At 43.4% G+C, this 22,811-nt stretch overlaps 15 non-coding genes and 1 pseudogene across 15 annotated transcripts; all 16 read left to right on the top strand.

Moving 5' to 3' along the window:
- The first annotated feature begins 247 nt into the window (after nucleotides 1-247).
- Nucleotides 248-437, top strand: LOC142188354 (U2 spliceosomal RNA). Its single transcript, XR_012712854.1, has one exon. It is a non-coding gene; the product is annotated as a U2 spliceosomal RNA (small nuclear RNA).
- A 613-nt stretch (nucleotides 438-1,050) lies between these two features.
- LOC142188326 (U2 spliceosomal RNA) lies at nucleotides 1,051-1,241 on the top strand. Its single transcript, XR_012712828.1, has one exon. It is a non-coding gene; the product is annotated as a U2 spliceosomal RNA (small nuclear RNA).
- Nucleotides 1,242-1,854: 613 nt separating this feature from the next.
- On the top strand, nucleotides 1,855-2,045 carry LOC142188325 (U2 spliceosomal RNA). Its single transcript, XR_012712827.1, has one exon. It is a non-coding gene; the product is annotated as a U2 spliceosomal RNA (small nuclear RNA).
- A 613-nt stretch (nucleotides 2,046-2,658) lies between these two features.
- On the top strand, nucleotides 2,659-2,849 carry LOC142188323 (U2 spliceosomal RNA). The gene has a single exon (XR_012712825.1). It is a non-coding gene; the product is annotated as a U2 spliceosomal RNA (small nuclear RNA).
- A 6,085-nt stretch (nucleotides 2,850-8,934) lies between these two features.
- Nucleotides 8,935-9,139, top strand: LOC142188352 (U2 spliceosomal RNA; annotated as a pseudogene).
- A 613-nt stretch (nucleotides 9,140-9,752) lies between these two features.
- Nucleotides 9,753-9,943, top strand: LOC142188322 (U2 spliceosomal RNA). The gene has a single exon (XR_012712824.1). It is a non-coding gene; the product is annotated as a U2 spliceosomal RNA (small nuclear RNA).
- Nucleotides 9,944-10,556: 613 nt separating this feature from the next.
- LOC142188321 (U2 spliceosomal RNA) lies at nucleotides 10,557-10,747 on the top strand. Its single transcript, XR_012712823.1, has one exon. It is a non-coding gene; the product is annotated as a U2 spliceosomal RNA (small nuclear RNA).
- A 613-nt stretch (nucleotides 10,748-11,360) lies between these two features.
- Nucleotides 11,361-11,551, top strand: LOC142188319 (U2 spliceosomal RNA). Its single transcript, XR_012712822.1, has one exon. It is a non-coding gene; the product is annotated as a U2 spliceosomal RNA (small nuclear RNA).
- Nucleotides 11,552-12,164: 613 nt separating this feature from the next.
- Nucleotides 12,165-12,355, top strand: LOC142188318 (U2 spliceosomal RNA). The gene has a single exon (XR_012712821.1). It is a non-coding gene; the product is annotated as a U2 spliceosomal RNA (small nuclear RNA).
- A 613-nt stretch (nucleotides 12,356-12,968) lies between these two features.
- LOC142188406 (U2 spliceosomal RNA) lies at nucleotides 12,969-13,159 on the top strand. Its single transcript, XR_012712900.1, has one exon. It is a non-coding gene; the product is annotated as a U2 spliceosomal RNA (small nuclear RNA).
- A 613-nt stretch (nucleotides 13,160-13,772) lies between these two features.
- LOC142188405 (U2 spliceosomal RNA) lies at nucleotides 13,773-13,963 on the top strand. Its single transcript, XR_012712899.1, has one exon. It is a non-coding gene; the product is annotated as a U2 spliceosomal RNA (small nuclear RNA).
- Nucleotides 13,964-14,576: 613 nt separating this feature from the next.
- On the top strand, nucleotides 14,577-14,767 carry LOC142188404 (U2 spliceosomal RNA). Its single transcript, XR_012712898.1, has one exon. It is a non-coding gene; the product is annotated as a U2 spliceosomal RNA (small nuclear RNA).
- Nucleotides 14,768-15,380: 613 nt separating this feature from the next.
- Nucleotides 15,381-15,571, top strand: LOC142188403 (U2 spliceosomal RNA). Its single transcript, XR_012712897.1, has one exon. It is a non-coding gene; the product is annotated as a U2 spliceosomal RNA (small nuclear RNA).
- Nucleotides 15,572-16,184: 613 nt separating this feature from the next.
- On the top strand, nucleotides 16,185-16,375 carry LOC142188402 (U2 spliceosomal RNA). Its single transcript, XR_012712896.1, has one exon. It is a non-coding gene; the product is annotated as a U2 spliceosomal RNA (small nuclear RNA).
- A 613-nt stretch (nucleotides 16,376-16,988) lies between these two features.
- On the top strand, nucleotides 16,989-17,179 carry LOC142188400 (U2 spliceosomal RNA). Its single transcript, XR_012712894.1, has one exon. It is a non-coding gene; the product is annotated as a U2 spliceosomal RNA (small nuclear RNA).
- Nucleotides 17,180-17,792: 613 nt separating this feature from the next.
- Nucleotides 17,793-17,983, top strand: LOC142188398 (U2 spliceosomal RNA). The gene has a single exon (XR_012712893.1). It is a non-coding gene; the product is annotated as a U2 spliceosomal RNA (small nuclear RNA).
- The last annotated feature ends 4,828 nt before the right edge of the window (nucleotides 17,984-22,811 follow it).

The following is a 22,811-nucleotide window of genomic DNA, read 5'->3' as shown; positions in this document are numbered from 1 at the left end:
AAAAACAGAACGCTCCTGCAATAAAATTATGGCATTATGAGGAGTGGAGAACAGCTACTTGACGTCACCATGTGTCCAACTTATGTACCGAGTCGGAATCTTTTAATGAACTGTGATATGATATTTTATGCATTTCTGTGACTGAGACGTGTAAACTTGTATATTTATGTTATTTTATGCTAAATTATGTGATTATTTGTATACATGAATAATCATAAAAATGTATGTTACTTGACTTTCTTGCTTAATAAAAATGGCCCTTAGTGGCTAGTAAATCAAAAAAATCTGTTCTTATCAGTTTAATATCTGATACGTCCCCTATCTGGGGACCATATATTAAATGGATTTTTAGAACAGGGAGCTGGAATCGGAGCTTGCTCTGTCCACTCCACGCATTGACCTGGTATTGCATTACTTCCAGGATCGGTGCACCCCTTTCCAATTCAGTTGAAAGAAAGAGACAGAGGACTGACCGACCAACAGAGAAGATTGCTGCACCTGGCAAGCTAGCAAAGAGAAAATTGACAGTTGGACGTGGCCTGATGCTGTGACTGACTCTACCTGAAAGGTACTTCATTAATTATTTTCTTTGATTGATTGATTGATTGATTGATTGATTGCAAATGACATTACTGCTGCAAAGTGTCTGATTTGCTGCCATTTTATTCAATTTTAAATGCATTGAATTCTTTTAAAATTTTTGGGCATAAATTTATTTCTGAACTTGCACTTGACCGGACACTTGAATGGGTGTGGTCAAACGGTGGGAGTGGTTTATGCAGATTCGCAAAATTCGGCAAAATCCGCTGGCGTCACAAGATAACATTTGCACATGTCACTTTGCCTTGCACAAAAGTTTTTCTTTTCTTTTTTTTCACTTTTGGTGGCAGGTAGGGAAAACCTGCACAAGCTAATTGATTTCTACTTCATTAAGGGAAAGGAAAAAAAAACAAAAAAAAAAACAAAATAGGGCTGCAGCAGCATGGTGCACACCTTGAGCGGTGCACAGTGAACACGGAAGGGCGCCAGAACAGGTGCCGAGCGCTTGCCATCGCTTCTCGGCCTTCTGGCTAAGATCAAGTGTAGTATCTGTTCTTATCAGTTTAATATCTGATACGTCCCCTATCTGGGGACCATATATTAAATGGATTTTTAGAACAGGGAGCTGGAATCGGAGCTTGCTCTGTCCACTCCACGCATTGACCTGGTATTGCATTACTTCCAGGATCGGTGCACCCCTTTCCAATTCAGTTGAAAGAAAGAGACAGAGGACTGACCGACCAACAGAGAAGATTGCTGCACCTGGCAAGCTAGCAAAGAGAAAATTGACAGTTGGACGTGGCCTGATGCTGTGACTGACTCTACCTGAAAGGTACTTCATTAATTATTTTCTTTGATTGATTGATTGATTGATTGATTGATTGCAAATGACATTACTGCTGCAAAGTGTCTGATTTGCTGCCATTTTATTCAATTTTAAATGCATTGAATTCTTTTAAAATTTTTGGGCATAAATTTATTTCTGAACTTGCACTTGACCGGACACTTGAATGGGTGTGGTCAAACGGTGGGAGTGGTTTATGCAGATTCGCAAAATTCGGCAAAATCCGCTGGCGTCACAAGATAACATTTGCACATGTCACTTTGCCTTGCACAAAAGTTTTTCTTTTCTTTTTTTTCACTTTTGGTGGCAGGTAGGGAAAACCTGCACAAGCTAATTGATTTCTACTTCATTAAGGGAAAGGAAAAAAAAACAAAAAAAAAAACAAAATAGGGCTGCAGCAGCATGGTGCACACCTTGAGCGGTGCACAGTGAACACGGAAGGGCGCCAGAACAGGTGCCGAGCGCTTGCCATCGCTTCTCGGCCTTCTGGCTAAGATCAAGTGTAGTATCTGTTCTTATCAGTTTAATATCTGATACGTCCCCTATCTGGGGACCATATATTAAATGGATTTTTAGAACAGGGAGCTGGAATCGGAGCTTGCTCTGTCCACTCCACGCATTGACCTGGTATTGCATTACTTCCAGGATCGGTGCACCCCTTTCCAATTCAGTTGAAAGAAAGAGACAGAGGACTGACCGACCAACAGAGAAGATTGCTGCACCTGGCAAGCTAGCAAAGAGAAAATTGACAGTTGGACGTGGCCTGATGCTGTGACTGACTCTACCTGAAAGGTACTTCATTAATTATTTTCTTTGATTGATTGATTGATTGATTGATTGATTGCAAATGACATTACTGCTGCAAAGTGTCTGATTTGCTGCCATTTTATTCAATTTTAAATGCATTGAATTCTTTTAAAATTTTTGGGCATAAATTTATTTCTGAACTTGCACTTGACCGGACACTTGAATGGGTGTGGTCAAACGGTGGGAGTGGTTTATGCAGATTCGCAAAATTCGGCAAAATCCGCTGGCGTCACAAGATAACATTTGCACATGTCACTTTGCCTTGCACAAAAGTTTTTCTTTTCTTTTTTTTCACTTTTGGTGGCAGGTAGGGAAAACCTGCACAAGCTAATTGATTTCTACTTCATTAAGGGAAAGGAAAAAAAAACAAAAAAAAAAACAAAATAGGGCTGCAGCAGCATGGTGCACACCTTGAGCGGTGCACAGTGAACACGGAAGGGCGCCAGAACAGGTGCCGAGCGCTTGCCATCGCTTCTCGGCCTTCTGGCTAAGATCAAGTGTAGTATCTGTTCTTATCAGTTTAATATCTGATACGTCCCCTATCTGGGGACCATATATTAAATGGATTTTTAGAACAGGGAGCTGGAATCGGAGCTTGCTCTGTCCACTCCACGCATTGACCTGGTATTGCATTACTTCCAGGATCGGTGCACCCCTTTCCAATTCAGTTGAAAGAAAGAGACAGAGGACTGACCGACCAACAGAGAAGATTGCTGCACCTGGCAAGCTAGCAAAGAGAAAATTGACAGTTGGACGTGGCCTGATGCTGTGACTGACTCTACCTGAAAGGTACTTCATTAATTATTTTCTTTGATTGATTGATTGATTGATTGATTGATTGCAAATGACATTACTGCTGCAAAGTGTCTGATTTGCTGCCATTTTATTCAATTTTAAATGCATTGAATTCTTTTAAAATTTTTGGGCATAAATTTATTTCTGAACTTGCACTTGACCGGACACTTGAATGGGTGTGGTCAAACGGTGGGAGTGGTTTATGCAGATTCGCAAAATTCGGCAAAATCCGCTGGCGTCACAAGATAACATTTGCACATGTCACTTTGCCTTGCACAAAAGTTTTTCTTTTCTTTTTTTTCACTTTTGGTGGCAGGTAGGGAAAACCTGCACAAGCTAATTGATTTCTACTTCATTAAGGGAAAGGAAAAAAAAACAAAAAAAAAAACAAAATAGGGCTGCAGCAGCATGGTGCACACCTTGAGCGGTGCACAGTGAACACGGAAGGGCGCCAGAACAGGTGCCGAGCGCTTGCCATCGCTTCTCGGCCTTCTGGCAAAGATCAAGTGATTTGTCTGTTCAGTGGCAAGTTATTTGGTCCAAGTCAGTGCGACAGGCCCTCTTAGGTACCCTCCCCCTCGGCCTGGTGGGATCGTCCGGGTTCATTGCCCGGACTTCACCCACCTGCTGCTATAGGGGGGGAGGATTAGTCCTGAGAGGAACGAGGAGGGATCCCCCAGTGAGCTCTCTTTTGAGTCCTTAGTGGCTAAAGAGAAACATTTTGTTGCGTTGGTTGCGGTAACCGGTTGCGGACATGGACAGGCCTTTTAAACAAGTGCCTGAATATGTCCGCATCCCAAATTCCCTGAGGATCCACCTCAGTGGAGCTGAGACTGGAGGCCGTCCAGTTGTTTTTGTGGTAGAAAAGGTGTTGGAGGGCGTCCTCCAAGTACATAGGCGTAATGTCCTGGCCATGCAGGACTACCAGAAAAGAGGGGACTATGACATTACTTTTAATGGCCCGGAATATTACAAAACTGCCTTAGGCATGGCCCGTTTACACCGCCAGAAATTAGCTGATATGGGCGTTGATGTGCTACTGCACCATGGCGAGAGAACCATACTAACTCTTAAAATGTACTCCCCATTAGTGCCTGATGATGTAGTAATAAGGTTTGTTAAATTCTTTTTTCTAGACGTGGAATTCCTTGGATCCGTCGAAAATGAATGCGGCATATGGTGCGTCAAGTGGCGGTTCTCAGTCAATTTAAAGATGGGCGAGGATGGACGACCACTACTCCCACCCGCCCGGTTCCGACTCGGTACGGTGAATGGCGACCTCTTTTATAAGGGGATGCAGCCCTTCTGCAGGAGCTGTGGGAAGTACGGCCACACCAAAGAAAGCTGCAATGTTACCTGTCGAAATTGCGGCGGCACTGACCACCAGATGAAGAACTGTGAAAGCGACAGGCGCTGCAATTTCTGCCAGCAGGTGGGACACCTGTACAGGGAATGCCCCCACAACAAATGTGCCGGAGATGACACGTCAGCTGAGCCTGGCCCGGAGGGAGAGGAAAAGGAGGAGGAGAGGAAGGAAGAGTCACCAATGGAGACCACAGGTGAAGAACCAGAGGTGCCCCCGGCCCCCCCAGAGGTACCGCCTGATCCCCCGGAGACCCCACCGGCCCGCCAGGAGGGGGAGCAAATGGAGACTGCTGGAACAGAGTCTGCCGAGTTGGTGAGCATGGTCATTGCAGATACCCCGAGGGTAGGGACCAGGATTGTATTTGAGGAGGGCGAAGCTGTAGACCTGGGGCCAAAAAAACTCAAAAAGTCTGCCTCGCAGGGTACTAAGGGTGCTGGGAAGACCCATAGTGGCAGCGGGCCTAAGAGGTCGGAAAGCCAGCCAGCGCCCGACTCAGGGTCCAAGTCCGGGTCAAAGAGAGGGATAGGTATGGGCATTCTCAGAGATCCTAGGTTCCATTACGGGGATGAGGGGGTGGTGTCGCCCAGGGGAGTGGGCGTGTCGGGTGAGACTGGTGTGCCCGCCCCAGGTGATGCTGTCCCTGACCCGTACGAAATGGTAAACACACCGCCATGTGCGCAGCCCCCCCCTCCCGTAGATCAGCCGGGTGAAAGCCCGAGGGAGGAAGGGGGGTCCCCGGGTAGACCACCTGACTCATACGAAATGGATCTGAATGCCCAGTCCCTGGAGGCCCTAGTGGACCTGTGGCCAAACATTGACGCGAGATCCCGTAGCGGGGTTATCTGCGGTTTTGACGATGCTAGCTCCCTCTCCTTTTCCCCCAGGTCTGACCTGAGTGGGGAAGATTGCCAGATAGTGAGGCGGGCTGGTGGGTCAGAAGATTAGCATACAGAAACCAGGAAGTCTTCCTTGGGATGAAGTATCGTTGTTTTTTTCGTGTGAACTATAACCTCTCCTTCTCTCCTCATGGCAGTCCTGAAGGGCATTACACTAAATATAAGGAGCGCCAGCAGCAGAAGGAGGCGTGCGGCTTTAATGAATTATCTTTCACTTTTATCGGCATCAGTGTTTTTCCTGCAGGAGTGCAGCATCCCCCACCGTTCAAACTACGAAATCTACGAAAGAGACTGGATCTATGGTTCGTCTGCGTGGTCCGGGTCTAACGAGCCCGGATCCGCCGGGGTCGCCATTCTTTTTAGGGGAAACATTCAAATTGATTTTATCCAAGAAATTTTACCTGGTAGGATTTTATTGGTTAAAGCTTTTATTGACGGCACTAGATGGCAGTTTTTAAATTTTTATGCTTCCCCCAACAGAGACGACAGGGCAAGGATGATGGAGGTATTACAACTGCATATAAATTCTGCTGAACCCCTCATCCTTGCCGGGGATTTTAACACCGTCCTCAAGGGTGAGCGCCGGCTGACAAGCAGCAATAGTCGCAACTACGATAAAACCTCCGGTATGCTCAAAAACATAATCATTGACAATAATTTAACAGACGTGTACAAAACTTGTAACAGGGGCATACCGGAGGAAGCCGGCGCCACCTGGAGCAACGCAACCTGTAGTTCTAGAATCGATTTTGTTTTATGCTCTGAGGACGTACTGCCATCTAGTTGCGAGGTTTTAGCCAATGTTTTTTCTGACCATAAAATGATATGTTTTACTGTGAATCTTAATAATAATCATTTTAGAGGTTTTAGGTCTTGGAAATTGAATGTTTCCCTGCTAGACGATCCACGGGTGGCAGAAGATTTTAAAAGGTTTTATGCGGTCTGCAGGCGGCAAAGAAATCCCCAGTCCTCCATCGTAGCCTGGTGGGAAGACACAAAAAAGAAAATTCGTAAGTTTTTTATCAAATGGGGAAAAAAGATCGCAAAGGAAAACAGGGCTTTTTATGACAATTTAAACACCCGCTTGCAGACCTTTTACTATTTTAAAAACCATGGCCTTGATATGGAACACGAGATTTTAATTCTGAAGGAAGAAATTAGAAAATGTCTGGAAAAGAAAGGGAAGGAGATTATCTTCCGCTCCCGTATTAAGCACATAGAACAAAATGAAACGTGTTCCAGATATTTTTTTAAAAAGGCAAACGGTAAAAAAGAGTGCATCTCTGAAATTGATGGTGAATCTAATATCCAAAATATTTTAAAAAAGGTACATGGTTTTTATTCTAACCTTTTTAGTGCTAAGCCCGTGGATCAGTCTTTTTTAGATGACTCACTGAAAGAAATTACAGCAGTTTTAGACCCTGTCTCACAAAACTTTTTATCCCGAGAGCCCAATGAGAGGGAAATTTTAGACGTTATTAAAAGTTTTAAGACGGGGAAGGTGCCCGGACTGGATGGTATGCCTGTCGAATTTTATGTAAAGTTTTATGAAGTTTTAAAGGATGACCTTTTTACTTTGTTTTTAGAGGTTTTTAGATCCAAGCAGATCCCGGGGTCCTGGAAAAGAGGTGTGGTAACTTTGATATATAAAAAAGGAGAAAAAAGTGATTTAAAAAATTGGAGGCCAATCACACTCCTAAACACGGATTATAAAATCATGGCCAAGCTGTGTGCTACCCGCTTCAAAAACATCGCCGCTAAAATAATTCACGGAAACCAGGTATGTGCAATCCCGGGGCGCAACATCTGGGAGAACCTTAATTTAATAAAGGACGTGATAGAGGATACTAAGAGCCGCAGAGGTCATTTGGCAATACTTTCCATAGACTTTGAAAAAGCCTTCGACAGAGTGTCGCATTTTTATCTGTTTAAGGTTTTAGAGAAGATGGGCATACCTGAAGGTTTTTTATTATCGCTACGGGCTTTTTATGACTGTTGTACTAGCCAAGTTTTAATCAATGGTTTTAAAACAGAGGAATTTTTTTTAGAATCAGGGGTAAAACAGGGGTGTCCCTTGTCCCCACTGCTTTTTATTTGTGCGTTAGAGCCTCTTTTAAGTGTAATACGCAAAGACAAGCAGATCCATGGCGTCCCCCTCCCAGGGGGGGCGGGGGTCGAGGCTAAAGCAGTGGGGTACATGGACGATGTCGCGATTTTATGCAGGGACACCCCTTCGCTTTTAAAAACATTAAGACAAATCGAGTTTTATTGCTGTGCCTCTGGTTTTAAGGTTAATTTTAACAAGAGCTCTGTTTTAGAAATTGGGAGAGGAATGGATTTTAAAGATGTACCCGTCCCAGTTTTAGAGTCAATAACCATTTTAGGCATTTCTTTCAGTGAGTCTAATAATGGCGTGACAAGTTGGAACATGGTGGCGGACAAGGTAAATGCTAAGCTGTGTCTCTGGAAATTGAGGAATCTGTCCATGGAGGGTAAAGTGCTGGTTTTAAAGATGATTATTTTACCGATTTTACTCTATTTAAGCATGGTGTTCCCTCCCCCCACAAATATGCTTAAAAAAATCACGAAAAACTGTTACACGTTCTTTTGGAACTCCCCTATGGAGAAATTAAAACGAAGTGAAGTGATGAAGTCCAAAAAGAACGGGGGGAGGGATTTTCCCGATTTTAGCAGATTCCTTTTATTAAAATATTTTTGCTACGTTTTTAACACTCTTTTTAAAAGCAACCATTGGTCATATTTTACTCGTTATTATCTAGGTTTTTTTATGCGGAGATTTAAGTGGTTCGATATTGTTTTAACAGCCCCTTACTCTTTTAAATTAGTCCCGCACTATGTGATAATAGAAAAAATTGTGTTTTTATATGACTTAAAAAGTAAGAGTGTTGAACTTCTTAAGAATAGCAAAAAGTTAATCGCAGATTTTAAAAGCAAAGAGATCGTGTGTAAGATTGGTAACCTCAGTGAGCAAAAGAGCAAAACCGCGTGGATTTTAATTAACGCTTCTTATCTTTTTAACCCACAGAGAGACCTCGCCTGGAGTTGCGCCCAGATGTGCCTTCCATGCCGGGCGTTCCAATACCGGAGGGGCTATGCGAGGTCCGCCGTCTGTCCCAGGACTGGATGTAGGAGAGATGAAACAATACAACACCTCCTTTGGGACTGCAGTTTCGCGCAAGACTTCTGGAAGCTGTTTTTTCCACTCTTAAAGAAGATGGCGGACCTCCAGATTTTAACCCTTGAAACTATTTTATATGGACTATTCAGATGCCCCTCCCAAAGACATCAGGCGACGGCGTGGAAGGCCATCAACACAGCAAAGGGCGCACTCTGGGCGGCGAGAAACATTTTAGTCTTTAAACATGAACTTTTAACTACACGCGACGTTTTAAATCTGTGTTTTAGTGGAATGTATTTATATTATGTTTTAGACAAAAAACAGAACGCTCCTGCAATAAAATTATGGCATTATGAGGAGTGGAGAACAGCTACTTGACGTCACCATGTGTCCAACTTATGTACCGAGTCGGAATCTTTTAATGAACTGTGATATGATATTTTATGCATTTCTGTGACTGAGACGTGTAAACTTGTATATTTATGTTATTTTATGTTAAATTATGTGATTATTTGTATACATGAATAATCATAAAAATGTATGTTACTTGACTTTTTTGCTTAATAAAAATGGCCCTTAGTGGCTAGTAAATCAAAAAATCTGTTCTTATCAGTTTAATATCTGATACGTCCCCTATCTGGGGACCATATATTAAATGGATTTTTAGAACAGGGAGCTGGAATCGGAGCTTGCTCTGTCCACTCCACGCATTGACCTGGTATTGCATTACTTCCAGGATCGGTGCACCCCTTTCCAATTCAGTTGAAAGAAAGAGACAGAGGACTGACCGACCAACAGAGAAGATTGCTGCACCTGGCAAGCTAGCAAAGAGAAAATTGACAGTTGGACGTGGCCTGATGCTGTGACTGACTCTACCTGAAAGGTACTTCATTAATTATTTTCTTTGATTGATTGATTGATTGATTGATTGATTGCAAATGACATTACTGCTGCAAAGTGTCTGATTTGCTGCCATTTTATTCAATTTTAAATGCATTGAATTCTTTTAAAATTTTTGGGCATAAATTTATTTCTGAACTTGCACTTGACCGGACACTTGAATGGGTGTGGTCAAACGGTGGGAGTGGTTTATGCAGATTCGCAAAATTCGGCAAAATCCGCTGGCGTCACAAGATAACATTTGCACATGTCACTTTGCCTTGCACAAAAGTTTTTCTTTTCTTTTTTTTCACTTTTGGTGGCAGGTAGGGAAAACCTGCACAAGCTAATTGATTTCTACTTCATTAAGGGAAAGGAAAAAAAAACAAAAAAAAAAACAAAATAGGGCTGCAGCAGCATGGTGCACACCTTGAGCGGTGCACAGTGAACACGGAAGGGCGCCAGAACAGGTGCCGAGCGCTTGCCATCGCTTCTCGGCCTTCTGGCTAAGATCAAGTGTAGTATCTGTTCTTATCAGTTTAATATCTGATACGTCCCCTATCTGGGGACCATATATTAAATGGATTTTTAGAACAGGGAGCTGGAATCGGAGCTTGCTCTGTCCACTCCACGCATTGACCTGGTATTGCATTACTTCCAGGATCGGTGCACCCCTTTCCAATTCAGTTGAAAGAAAGAGACAGAGGACTGACCGACCAACAGAGAAGATTGCTGCACCTGGCAAGCTAGCAAAGAGAAAATTGACAGTTGGACGTGGCCTGATGCTGTGACTGACTCTACCTGAAAGGTACTTCATTAATTATTTTCTTTGATTGATTGATTGATTGATTGATTGATTGCAAATGACATTACTGCTGCAAAGTGTCTGATTTGCTGCCATTTTATTCAATTTTAAATGCATTGAATTCTTTTAAAATTTTTGGGCATAAATTTATTTCTGAACTTGCACTTGACCGGACACTTGAATGGGTGTGGTCAAACGGTGGGAGTGGTTTATGCAGATTCGCAAAATTCGGCAAAATCCGCTGGCGTCACAAGATAACATTTGCACATGTCACTTTGCCTTGCACAAAAGTTTTTCTTTTCTTTTTTTTCACTTTTGGTGGCAGGTAGGGAAAACCTGCACAAGCTAATTGATTTCTACTTCATTAAGGGAAAGGAAAAAAAAACAAAAAAAAAAACAAAATAGGGCTGCAGCAGCATGGTGCACACCTTGAGCGGTGCACAGTGAACACGGAAGGGCGCCAGAACAGGTGCCGAGCGCTTGCCATCGCTTCTCGGCCTTCTGGCTAAGATCAAGTGTAGTATCTGTTCTTATCAGTTTAATATCTGATACGTCCCCTATCTGGGGACCATATATTAAATGGATTTTTAGAACAGGGAGCTGGAATCGGAGCTTGCTCTGTCCACTCCACGCATTGACCTGGTATTGCATTACTTCCAGGATCGGTGCACCCCTTTCCAATTCAGTTGAAAGAAAGAGACAGAGGACTGACCGACCAACAGAGAAGATTGCTGCACCTGGCAAGCTAGCAAAGAGAAAATTGACAGTTGGACGTGGCCTGATGCTGTGACTGACTCTACCTGAAAGGTACTTCATTAATTATTTTCTTTGATTGATTGATTGATTGATTGATTGATTGCAAATGACATTACTGCTGCAAAGTGTCTGATTTGCTGCCATTTTATTCAATTTTAAATGCATTGAATTCTTTTAAAATTTTTGGGCATAAATTTATTTCTGAACTTGCACTTGACCGGACACTTGAATGGGTGTGGTCAAACGGTGGGAGTGGTTTATGCAGATTCGCAAAATTCGGCAAAATCCGCTGGCGTCACAAGATAACATTTGCACATGTCACTTTGCCTTGCACAAAAGTTTTTCTTTTCTTTTTTTTCACTTTTGGTGGCAGGTAGGGAAAACCTGCACAAGCTAATTGATTTCTACTTCATTAAGGGAAAGGAAAAAAAAACAAAAAAAAAAACAAAATAGGGCTGCAGCAGCATGGTGCACACCTTGAGCGGTGCACAGTGAACACGGAAGGGCGCCAGAACAGGTGCCGAGCGCTTGCCATCGCTTCTCGGCCTTCTGGCTAAGATCAAGTGTAGTATCTGTTCTTATCAGTTTAATATCTGATACGTCCCCTATCTGGGGACCATATATTAAATGGATTTTTAGAACAGGGAGCTGGAATCGGAGCTTGCTCTGTCCACTCCACGCATTGACCTGGTATTGCATTACTTCCAGGATCGGTGCACCCCTTTCCAATTCAGTTGAAAGAAAGAGACAGAGGACTGACCGACCAACAGAGAAGATTGCTGCACCTGGCAAGCTAGCAAAGAGAAAATTGACAGTTGGACGTGGCCTGATGCTGTGACTGACTCTACCTGAAAGGTACTTCATTAATTATTTTCTTTGATTGATTGATTGATTGATTGATTGATTGCAAATGACATTACTGCTGCAAAGTGTCTGATTTGCTGCCATTTTATTCAATTTTAAATGCATTGAATTCTTTTAAAATTTTTGGGCATAAATTTATTTCTGAACTTGCACTTGACCGGACACTTGAATGGGTGTGGTCAAACGGTGGGAGTGGTTTATGCAGATTCGCAAAATTCGGCAAAATCCGCTGGCGTCACAAGATAACATTTGCACATGTCACTTTGCCTTGCACAAAAGTTTTTCTTTTCTTTTTTTTCACTTTTGGTGGCAGGTAGGGAAAACCTGCACAAGCTAATTGATTTCTACTTCATTAAGGGAAAGGAAAAAAAAACAAAAAAAAAAACAAAATAGGGCTGCAGCAGCATGGTGCACACCTTGAGCGGTGCACAGTGAACACGGAAGGGCGCCAGAACAGGTGCCGAGCGCTTGCCATCGCTTCTCGGCCTTCTGGCTAAGATCAAGTGTAGTATCTGTTCTTATCAGTTTAATATCTGATACGTCCCCTATCTGGGGACCATATATTAAATGGATTTTTAGAACAGGGAGCTGGAATCGGAGCTTGCTCTGTCCACTCCACGCATTGACCTGGTATTGCATTACTTCCAGGATCGGTGCACCCCTTTCCAATTCAGTTGAAAGAAAGAGACAGAGGACTGACCGACCAACAGAGAAGATTGCTGCACCTGGCAAGCTAGCAAAGAGAAAATTGACAGTTGGACGTGGCCTGATGCTGTGACTGACTCTACCTGAAAGGTACTTCATTAATTATTTTCTTTGATTGATTGATTGATTGATTGATTGATTGCAAATGACATTACTGCTGCAAAGTGTCTGATTTGCTGCCATTTTATTCAATTTTAAATGCATTGAATTCTTTTAAAATTTTTGGGCATAAATTTATTTCTGAACTTGCACTTGACCGGACACTTGAATGGGTGTGGTCAAACGGTGGGAGTGGTTTATGCAGATTCGCAAAATTCGGCAAAATCCGCTGGCGTCACAAGATAACATTTGCACATGTCACTTTGCCTTGCACAAAAGTTTTTCTTTTCTTTTTTTTCACTTTTGGTGGCAGGTAGGGAAAACCTGCACAAGCTAATTGATTTCTACTTCATTAAGGGAAAGGAAAAAAAAACAAAAAAAAAAACAAAATAGGGCTGCAGCAGCATGGTGCACACCTTGAGCGGTGCACAGTGAACACGGAAGGGCGCCAGAACAGGTGCCGAGCGCTTGCCATCGCTTCTCGGCCTTCTGGCTAAGATCAAGTGTAGTATCTGTTCTTATCAGTTTAATATCTGATACGTCCCCTATCTGGGGACCATATATTAAATGGATTTTTAGAACAGGGAGCTGGAATCGGAGCTTGCTCTGTCCACTCCACGCATTGACCTGGTATTGCATTACTTCCAGGATCGGTGCACCCCTTTCCAATTCAGTTGAAAGAAAGAGACAGAGGACTGACCGACCAACAGAGAAGATTGCTGCACCTGGCAAGCTAGCAAAGAGAAAATTGACAGTTGGACGTGGCCTGATGCTGTGACTGACTCTACCTGAAAGGTACTTCATTAATTATTTTCTTTGATTGATTGATTGATTGATTGATTGATTGCAAATGACATTACTGCTGCAAAGTGTCTGATTTGCTGCCATTTTATTCAATTTTAAATGCATTGAATTCTTTTAAAATTTTTGGGCATAAATTTATTTCTGAACTTGCACTTGACCGGACACTTGAATGGGTGTGGTCAAACGGTGGGAGTGGTTTATGCAGATTCGCAAAATTCGGCAAAATCCGCTGGCGTCACAAGATAACATTTGCACATGTCACTTTGCCTTGCACAAAAGTTTTTCTTTTCTTTTTTTTCACTTTTGGTGGCAGGTAGGGAAAACCTGCACAAGCTAATTGATTTCTACTTCATTAAGGGAAAGGAAAAAAAAACAAAAAAAAAAACAAAATAGGGCTGCAGCAGCATGGTGCACACCTTGAGCGGTGCACAGTGAACACGGAAGGGCGCCAGAACAGGTGCCGAGCGCTTGCCATCGCTTCTCGGCCTTCTGGCTAAGATCAAGTGTAGTATCTGTTCTTATCAGTTTAATATCTGATACGTCCCCTATCTGGGGACCATATATTAAATGGATTTTTAGAACAGGGAGCTGGAATCGGAGCTTGCTCTGTCCACTCCACGCATTGACCTGGTATTGCATTACTTCCAGGATCGGTGCACCCCTTTCCAATTCAGTTGAAAGAAAGAGACAGAGGACTGACCGACCAACAGAGAAGATTGCTGCACCTGGCAAGCTAGCAAAGAGAAAATTGACAGTTGGACGTGGCCTGATGCTGTGACTGACTCTACCTGAAAGGTACTTCATTAATTATTTTCTTTGATTGATTGATTGATTGATTGATTGATTGCAAATGACATTACTGCTGCAAAGTGTCTGATTTGCTGCCATTTTATTCAATTTTAAATGCATTGAATTCTTTTAAAATTTTTGGGCATAAATTTATTTCTGAACTTGCACTTGACCGGACACTTGAATGGGTGTGGTCAAACGGTGGGAGTGGTTTATGCAGATTCGCAAAATTCGGCAAAATCCGCTGGCGTCACAAGATAACATTTGCACATGTCACTTTGCCTTGCACAAAAGTTTTTCTTTTCTTTTTTTTCACTTTTGGTGGCAGGTAGGGAAAACCTGCACAAGCTAATTGATTTCTACTTCATTAAGGGAAAGGAAAAAAAAACAAAAAAAAAAACAAAATAGGGCTGCAGCAGCATGGTGCACACCTTGAGCGGTGCACAGTGAACACGGAAGGGCGCCAGAACAGGTGCCGAGCGCTTGCCATCGCTTCTCGGCCTTCTGGCTAAGATCAAGTGTAGTATCTGTTCTTATCAGTTTAATATCTGATACGTCCCCTATCTGGGGACCATATATTAAATGGATTTTTAGAACAGGGAGCTGGAATCGGAGCTTGCTCTGTCCACTCCACGCATTGACCTGGTATTGCATTACTTCCAGGATCGGTGCACCCCTTTCCAATTCAGTTGAAAGAAAGAGACAGAGGACTGACCGACCAACAGAGAAGATTGCTGCACCTGGCAAGCTAGCAAAGAGAAAATTGACAGTTGGACGTGGCCTGATGCTGTGACTGACTCTACCTGAAAGGTACTTCATTAATTATTTTCTTTGATTGATTGATTGATTGATTGATTGATTGCAAATGACATTACTGCTGCAAAGTGTCTGATTTGCTGCCATTTTATTCAATTTTAAATGCATTGAATTCTTTTAAAATTTTTGGGCATAAATTTATTTCTGAACTTGCACTTGACCGGACACTTGAATGGGTGTGGTCAAACGGTGGGAGTGGTTTATGCAGATTCGCAAAATTCGGCAAAATCCGCTGGCGTCACAAGATAACATTTGCACATGTCACTTTGCCTTGCACAAAAGTTTTTCTTTTCTTTTTTTTCACTTTTGGTGGCAGGTAGGGAAAACCTGCACAAGCTAATTGATTTCTACTTCATTAAGGGAAAGGAAAAAAAAACAAAAAAAAAAACAAAATAGGGCTGCAGCAGCATGGTGCACACCTTGAGCGGTGCACAGTGAACACGGAAGGGCGCCAGAACAGGTGCCGAGCGCTTGCCATCGCTTCTCGGCCTTCTGGCTAAGATCAAGTGTAGTATCTGTTCTTATCAGTTTAATATCTGATACGTCCCCTATCTGGGGACCATATATTAAATGGATTTTTAGAACAGGGAGCTGGAATCGGAGCTTGCTCTGTCCACTCCACGCATTGACCTGGTATTGCATTACTTCCAGGATCGGTGCACCCCTTTCCAATTCAGTTGAAAGAAAGAGACAGAGGACTGACCGACCAACAGAGAAGATTGCTGCACCTGGCAAGCTAGCAAAGAGAAAATTGACAGTTGGACGTGGCCTGATGCTGTGACTGACTCTACCTGAAAGGTACTTCATTAATTATTTTCTTTGATTGATTGATTGATTGATTGATTGATTGCAAATGACATTACTGCTGCAAAGTGTCTGATTTGCTGCCATTTTATTCAATTTTAAATGCATTGAATTCTTTTAAAATTTTTGGGCATAAATTTATTTCTGAACTTGCACTTGACCGGACACTTGAATGGGTGTGGTCAAACGGTGGGAGTGGTTTATGCAGATTCGCAAAATTCGGCAAAATCCGCTGGCGTCACAAGATAACATTTGCACATGTCACTTTGCCTTGCACAAAAGTTTTTCTTTTCTTTTTTTTCACTTTTGGTGGCAGGTAGGGAAAACCTGCACAAGCTAATTGATTTCTACTTCATTAAGGGAAAGGAAAAAAAAACAAAAAAAAAAACAAAATAGGGCTGCAGCAGCATGGTGCACACCTTGAGCGGTGCACAGTGAACACGGAAGGGCGCCAGAACAGGTGCCGAGCGCTTGCCATCGCTTCTCGGCCTTCTGGCTAAGATCAAGTGTAGTATCTGTTCTTATCAGTTTAATATCTGATACGTCCCCTATCTGGGGACCATATATTAAATGGATTTTTAGAACAGGGAGCTGGAATCGGAGCTTGCTCTGTCCACTCCACGCATTGACCTGGTATTGCATTACTTCCAGGATCGGTGCACCCCTTTCCAATTCAGTTGAAAGAAAGAGACAGAGGACTGACCGACCAACAGAGAAGATTGCTGCACCTGGCAAGCTAGCAAAGAGAAAATTGACAGTTGGACGTGGCCTGATGCTGTGACTGACTCTACCTGAAAGGTACTTCATTAATTATTTTCTTTGATTGATTGATTGATTGATTGATTGATTGCAAATGACATTACTGCTGCAAAGTGTCTGATTTGCTGCCATTTTATTCAATTTTAAATGCATTGAATTCTTTTAAAATTTTTGGGCATAAATTTATTTCTGAACTTGCACTTGACCGGACACTTGAATGGGTGTGGTCAAACGGTGGGAGTGGTTTATGCAGATTCGCAAAATTCGGCAAAATCCGCTGGCGTCACAAGATAACATTTGCACATGTCACTTTGCCTTGCACAAAAGTTTTTCTTTTCTTTTTTTTCACTTTTGGTGGCAGGTAGGGAAAACCTGCACAAGCTAATTGATTTCTACTTCATTAAGGGAAAGGAAAAAAAAACAAAAAAAAAAACAAAATAGGGCTGCAGCAGCATGGTGCACACCTTGAGCGGTGCACAGTGAACACGGAAGGGCGCCAGAACAGGTGCCGAGCGCTTGCCATCGCTTCTCGGCCTTCTGGCTAAGATCAAGTGTAGTATCTGTTCTTATCAGTTTAATATCTGATACGTCCCCTATCTGGGGACCATATATTAAATGGATTTTTAGAACAGGGAGCTGGAATCGGAGCTTGCTCTGTCCACTCCACGCATTGACCTGGTATTGCATTACTTCCAGGATCGGTGCACCCCTTTCCAATTCAGTTGAAAGAAAGAGACAGAGGACTGACCGACCAACAGAGAAGATTGCTGCACCTGGCAAGCTAGCAAAGAGAAAATTGACAGTTGGACGTGGCCTGATGCTGTGACTGACTCTACCTGAAAGGTACTTCATTAATTATTTTCTTTGATTGATTGATTGATTGATTGATTGATTGCAAATGACATTACTGCTGCAAAGTGTCTGATTTGCTGCCATTTTATTCAATTTTAAATGCATTGAATTCTTTTAAAATTTTTGGGCATAAATTTATTTCTGAACTTGCACTTGACCGGACACTTGAATGGGTGTGGTCAAACGGTGGGAGTGGTTTATGCAGATTCGCAAAATTCGGCAAAATCCGCTGGCGTCACAAGATAACATTTGCACATGTCACTTTGCCTTGCACAAAAGTTTTTCTTTTCTTTTTTTTCACTTTTGGTGGCAGGTAGGGAAAACCTGCACAAGCTAATTGATTTCTACTTCATTAAGGGAAAGGAAAAAAAAACAAAAAAAAAAACAAAATAGGGCTGCAGCAGCATGGTGCACACCTTGAGCGGTGCACAGTGAACACGGAAGGGCGCCAGAACAGGTGCCGAGCGCTTGCCATCGCTTCTCGGCCTTCTGGCTAAGATCAAGTGTAGTATCTGTTCTTATCAGTTTAATATCTGATACGTCCCCTATCTGGGGACCATATATTAAATGGATTTTTAGAACAGGGAGCTGGAATCGGAGCTTGCTCTGTCCACTCCACGCATTGACCTGGTATTGCATTACTTCCAGGATCGGTGCACCCCTTTCCAATTCAGTTGAAAGAAAGAGACAGAGGACTGACCGACCAACAGAGAAGATTGCTGCACCTGGCAAGCTAGCAAAGAGAAAATTGACAGTTGGACGTGGCCTGATGCTGTGACTGACTCTACCTGAAAGGTACTTCATTAATTATTTTCTTTGATTGATTGATTGATTGATTGATTGATTGCAAATGACATTACTGCTGCAAAGTGTCTGATTTGCTGCCATTTTATTCAATTTTAAATGCATTGAATTCTTTTAAAATTTTTGGGCATAAATTTATTTCTGAACTTGCACTTGACCGGACACTTGAATGGGTGTGGTCAAACGGTGGGAGTGGTTTATGCAGATTCGCAAAATTCGGCAAAATCCGCTGGCGTCACAAGATAACATTTGCACATGTCACTTTGCCTTGCACAAAAGTTTTTCTTTTCTTTTTTTTCACTTTTGGTGGCAGGTAGGGAAAACCTGCACAAGCTAATTGATTTCTACTTCATTAAGGGAAAGGAAAAAAAAACAAAAAAAAAAACAAAATAGGGCTGCAGCAGCATGGTGCACACCTTGAGCGGTGCACAGTGAACACGGAAGGGCGCCAGAACAGGTGCCGAGCGCTTGCCATCGCTTCTCGGCCTTATGCCTAAGACCAAGTGTCATAGCTTGGTCTGGGTGGGAGAGCCGGTGTGATCGGGGGTCCGCCCTAGCCTTCTGGAAAGGACCGGAGCCATTTTCGTGCCAAGGGCATTTTTTCCATAGGAAACCATGACATCGGAACGCCATACCATCAGGTTCGTCTGTCAAAAAAGCATCACTGGAGAAGCAGGTTTGAAACACTTCATTGAAAAGGTACTGGAGGAATTGTTGCAGGTTGATGTTAAGCAAGTTTATTGCATCCAGCAATTTAACCACATAAAGACTTTTGACGTGTCATTTTATGAAGGTGGACTCTGCCTTAATACCTTTGAGAACACCAAAAAGTTTGCCAACCATGCTTATTTGCAAGACTTTACTGTGATCCCTCTGTTCTCTCAATTTGAAAAGGTTGTGACTGTACATATGTATAACCCATATTTGGAGAGAAAGTTGGTTAAAGCATTTCTGGGGCACTACTGCTCCTCTGTAAGGGGGGCAGTGGACCAGAAAAACTATAGAGGGGTTTACACTGGATTTTCCAAGTATTGGGTTAAATTCAAACCGGACCCAAGCGGAATTGGTGGAGTTATGCACCCTCCAGCAAACTTTACATTAGCTGGAGAGAGGGGGTTTTTGAGTTATCCCGGCCAACCACAGTATTGCCGTATTTGTCATCGTTTTGGCCACACAAAGGAATCCTGCGATGTGGGTGAGGCATGTAGGAACTGTGGGGCGACAGGTCACAGAGCTGACAAGTGCACTGAGGTGCGTAAATGCGACATATGTGGAGATACGGGACATACCTGCAGGAGGTGTCCAGAGGCCTCTGAGGAAGTCTTATTCCGGCTTGAGATGGAGGGGCGGATGGGCAGGAGTCTGGAGCGGCGAAGTTACGCCAGTGTGGTGAGCGCCCCTGCTGTTGGGGGCGCCGCTGCGGCTGTGACTGACCCGCCGGACTACGCCGAGTCAGACATACTGGGTGAGGTACAAGCGGCGGCATTGGAGGGGTTAATGGGCGCAGCTGAAGCGTGCAGCTCGGCTACGGCCGTGGCTGTAGCAGAGGCTGTGCTTGTGACCCCGCCCGGGCCAACTGTAATACCCGAGACCCCTGTATTAACCTCTGTACGGGACGCAATGGATGTTCTGGACTCTGCCTTGGAGGAGATGGTGGAGGAGGTGGTGTCCCCCAGTGTAAGCGGGGTGCGCCCCTCTGAAGTTATTGAATCCATGGAACTATCTGATGTCATTCCGCCAACCCAGGCTGCCAAACCAGCTGCAGCAGTGAGGGGGTTAAAGTCCAAACTGCCAGAAGTTTCCTCTGCTAAGAAGCAGAAAGTCGACCCAGAGCATGCTGGGAGCTCTGCTTCTGCAATACCCAAATTAGCAAAGCCTGTATTTTTGCCCATATTACCTGCTTCTCCTGCTTCTCCTGCTTCTCCTGCCGCTCCGGTGTCTCCGCTGTCCCCGGCATCATCTGTGGGGACGAGTTACCTGGAGGAGGGAGGAATTGATGAGTTAAAACGCATCACGCAGTTTCGGTCAGGTACCTGACAAGTGTGAATTCCGTGTTACCCACTAACATCTTCTTTCAATGCCAGCCTCACTCAAGATTTGCTCTCAGAACGTGAGGGTTTTTTCTGCTGCAGGGAGAAGATCTGCCATCTTGGACTTCCTGGCCACTAAAAAGTGCGACATAGTTTGCGTTCAAGAGTGCGGCCTAAACCGCATGCCGCGACGGAACGAATGGAACGGTATCGCTAAGTGGTCTTACACAAGCAGCAACAAAAATGACGGGGTGGGGGTATTATTGCAAAACCCTGATATTTGTGTTAAAAATTTTTCTGTTATTGAACCTGGCAGGTGTATCATGCTGGGGCTTTCATACCTAGGTTGGGATTTCCGCCTCATCAACACATATGCTCACACTTGTAAAAACAACAGGTTAGCATTGTTTGAGAAATTACGTTTTTATTTACAGGGTACGACTCCAGTTATCATGTGTGGTGACTATAACTGCACGTATGACAAAGTGAGTAGAGGCTGTGCCAAGCAATCAGGTACGGATATAACTGGTAACAAACTCAAATCTCTACTGAGTGAATTTAACCTGGTAGATGTTGGTGGTGTAAAAGACGCGGGTGATACATATTTCTCGGATAGCGGGAAAACCGCGTCCCGAATTGATTATTTCTTGACATCTGGTAAAACTGTAGAGTGTACAAACCTTACACAGGATCGTGTATGCTTTTCGGACCATGTCTGCATGGTCGCCACCTTTCAGGTGGGCCAAGTCCAGTATGGACGTGGGTTGTGGCGGTTAAACGCCAGATTATTGCGCAACCCCGCTGTTAAAAAAAGGTTCGCAGCCAGCTATAACGGCTGGAAACAAAAAATCAGCTCATTCCCCAACATTATTGAATGGTGGTTGTGGGTAAAGTTTAAAATTTCCTCCTTCTTTAAGAGGGAAGGACGTAAAAACGCCAAAGAACGGCGTCTCAGGTATTACTGGCAGTGCAAGAGACTGCTTTATCTTCAAAAAATAAAGGAGCTGGGCTACAATGTCCAGGCTGCCTTAAATAAAGAAAAGCAACTGGTAAACAACTGGTTTATTAACAAAGGAAAGGAAATTCAATTTAGGTCCCGGGTAAAGCATAAAGAGTTTAATGAAAAGTGTACAACCTACTTTTTCAAAAAAATGTGCAGTGGCAAGGATGTTATGGAAGGTGTGTATGGTGTGAATGGGGCTGAAGTGAATGGTGAGGGGATGTTGGGTGTGGTGCGTGATTTTTATGCTAGGTTGTTTGAAAGGAAGGTGTGTGATCTGGGGGTGGATGATGACTTTTTGGATGTGGTTGTGAATAAGGTGCCTGAGAGTGAGAGTGGTGTTTTGTTGGATGATGTGACAGTAAGTGAGATTGGGGATGTGGTGAGAAAGTTGAGTAAGAATAAGGCGCCTGGGTGTGATGGGTTGATAAATGAATTTTACGTATGGTACTGGGATATGATTGGTGCGGAAGTAGTGCGAGTGATGGTAAGCTTGTTTGAGGGACAGAGTATGCCTGCGGCAATGAAAAAAGGCACGGTGAAGCTCCTCTTTAAAAAGGGGGACAAGAAAAATGTAGCGAATTGGCGTCCTATCTCGCTGCTTAACGCAGATTATAAAATCTTCGCCAAAATATTGGGCAACAGGCTGCGGCAAGTAATCCATCACGTCATCCAGGAGGAGCAAACCTGTGCTATACCGGGGAGAAGTATGCATGAGAATACGGTATGTATGAGAGATGTGTTGGTGGACTGTAAGGAGCGAGGGAAAGGTATGATAGTGTGCGCGCTTGATTTCGAAAAGGCGTTTGACAGAGTGGGTCACGAGTACTTGTTTAAATTGTTAGAGAGGATGGGTTTGCCTGAGAAATTTGTGCGTTTATTGTATGGGTTGTATGAAGGTGCAAGGAGTTGCGTGTTAGTGAATGGGATGGTGAGTGGTGAGTTTGTGGTGGCGTCTGGGGTGCGGCAGGGTTGTCCCCTGTCCCCCATGTTATTTGTCTGCGCCATAGAACCGCTACTGTCCATGATACGCGCTGACAAAGTAATCAAAGGCGTATTTATTCCAGGCTCCAAGGGGTGTGCAATAAAGGTTCTAGCGTACATGGATGATGTGTGTGTGTTGTGTGAGAATATGTGTGATGTGCAGAGAGCGAAGTTGTGTGTAAGTTTATTTTGTGTGGGTACTGGTTTCAAAATTAACTGGCAAAAAAGTGAATTCAAGCCTTTTTTCTTCAATACAAACATCACTGACCCTGACATGCAAAAGGTGTCCGGGGATATCAAAATCCTTGGTATTAAATACAGTGAGGACCTTAAGGGGTTAAAGAATTGGGAGGAACTCCAGTCAAAAATTCAAAGCAAATTCAGCTTCTGGAGGCTACGGGAGCTCACATTCACAGGCAAGTTGCTTGTAATTAAAAGTATAATTCTCCCTATGATCCTGTTCGTGGCTACTGTCTTCCCACCGAATGATATGTTTCTCAAAAAGACATGTAGATTGTTGTTTATTTTTTTCTGGGGCAGTACGGTGGAGAAAGCTAGACGGGAGGTTCTATGCAAATCTAGGAGGCTGGGGGGACAAAACTTCCCAGACCTCTCTGTGTTTATTGGTTTAAACTATGTAAAATTTTTTGTACTTTCATTGCAGAAAAAGACCA

The sequence above is a fragment of the Leptodactylus fuscus genome, unplaced genomic scaffold, assembly GCF_031893055.1.
Source record: "Leptodactylus fuscus isolate aLepFus1 unplaced genomic scaffold, aLepFus1.hap2 HAP2_SCAFFOLD_421, whole genome shotgun sequence".
Classification (NCBI taxonomy): domain Eukaryota; kingdom Metazoa; phylum Chordata; class Amphibia; order Anura; family Leptodactylidae; genus Leptodactylus; species Leptodactylus fuscus.
Note: the sequence above shows the minus strand (reverse complement) of the source record. Positions and strands in the feature narration are given on the sequence as shown.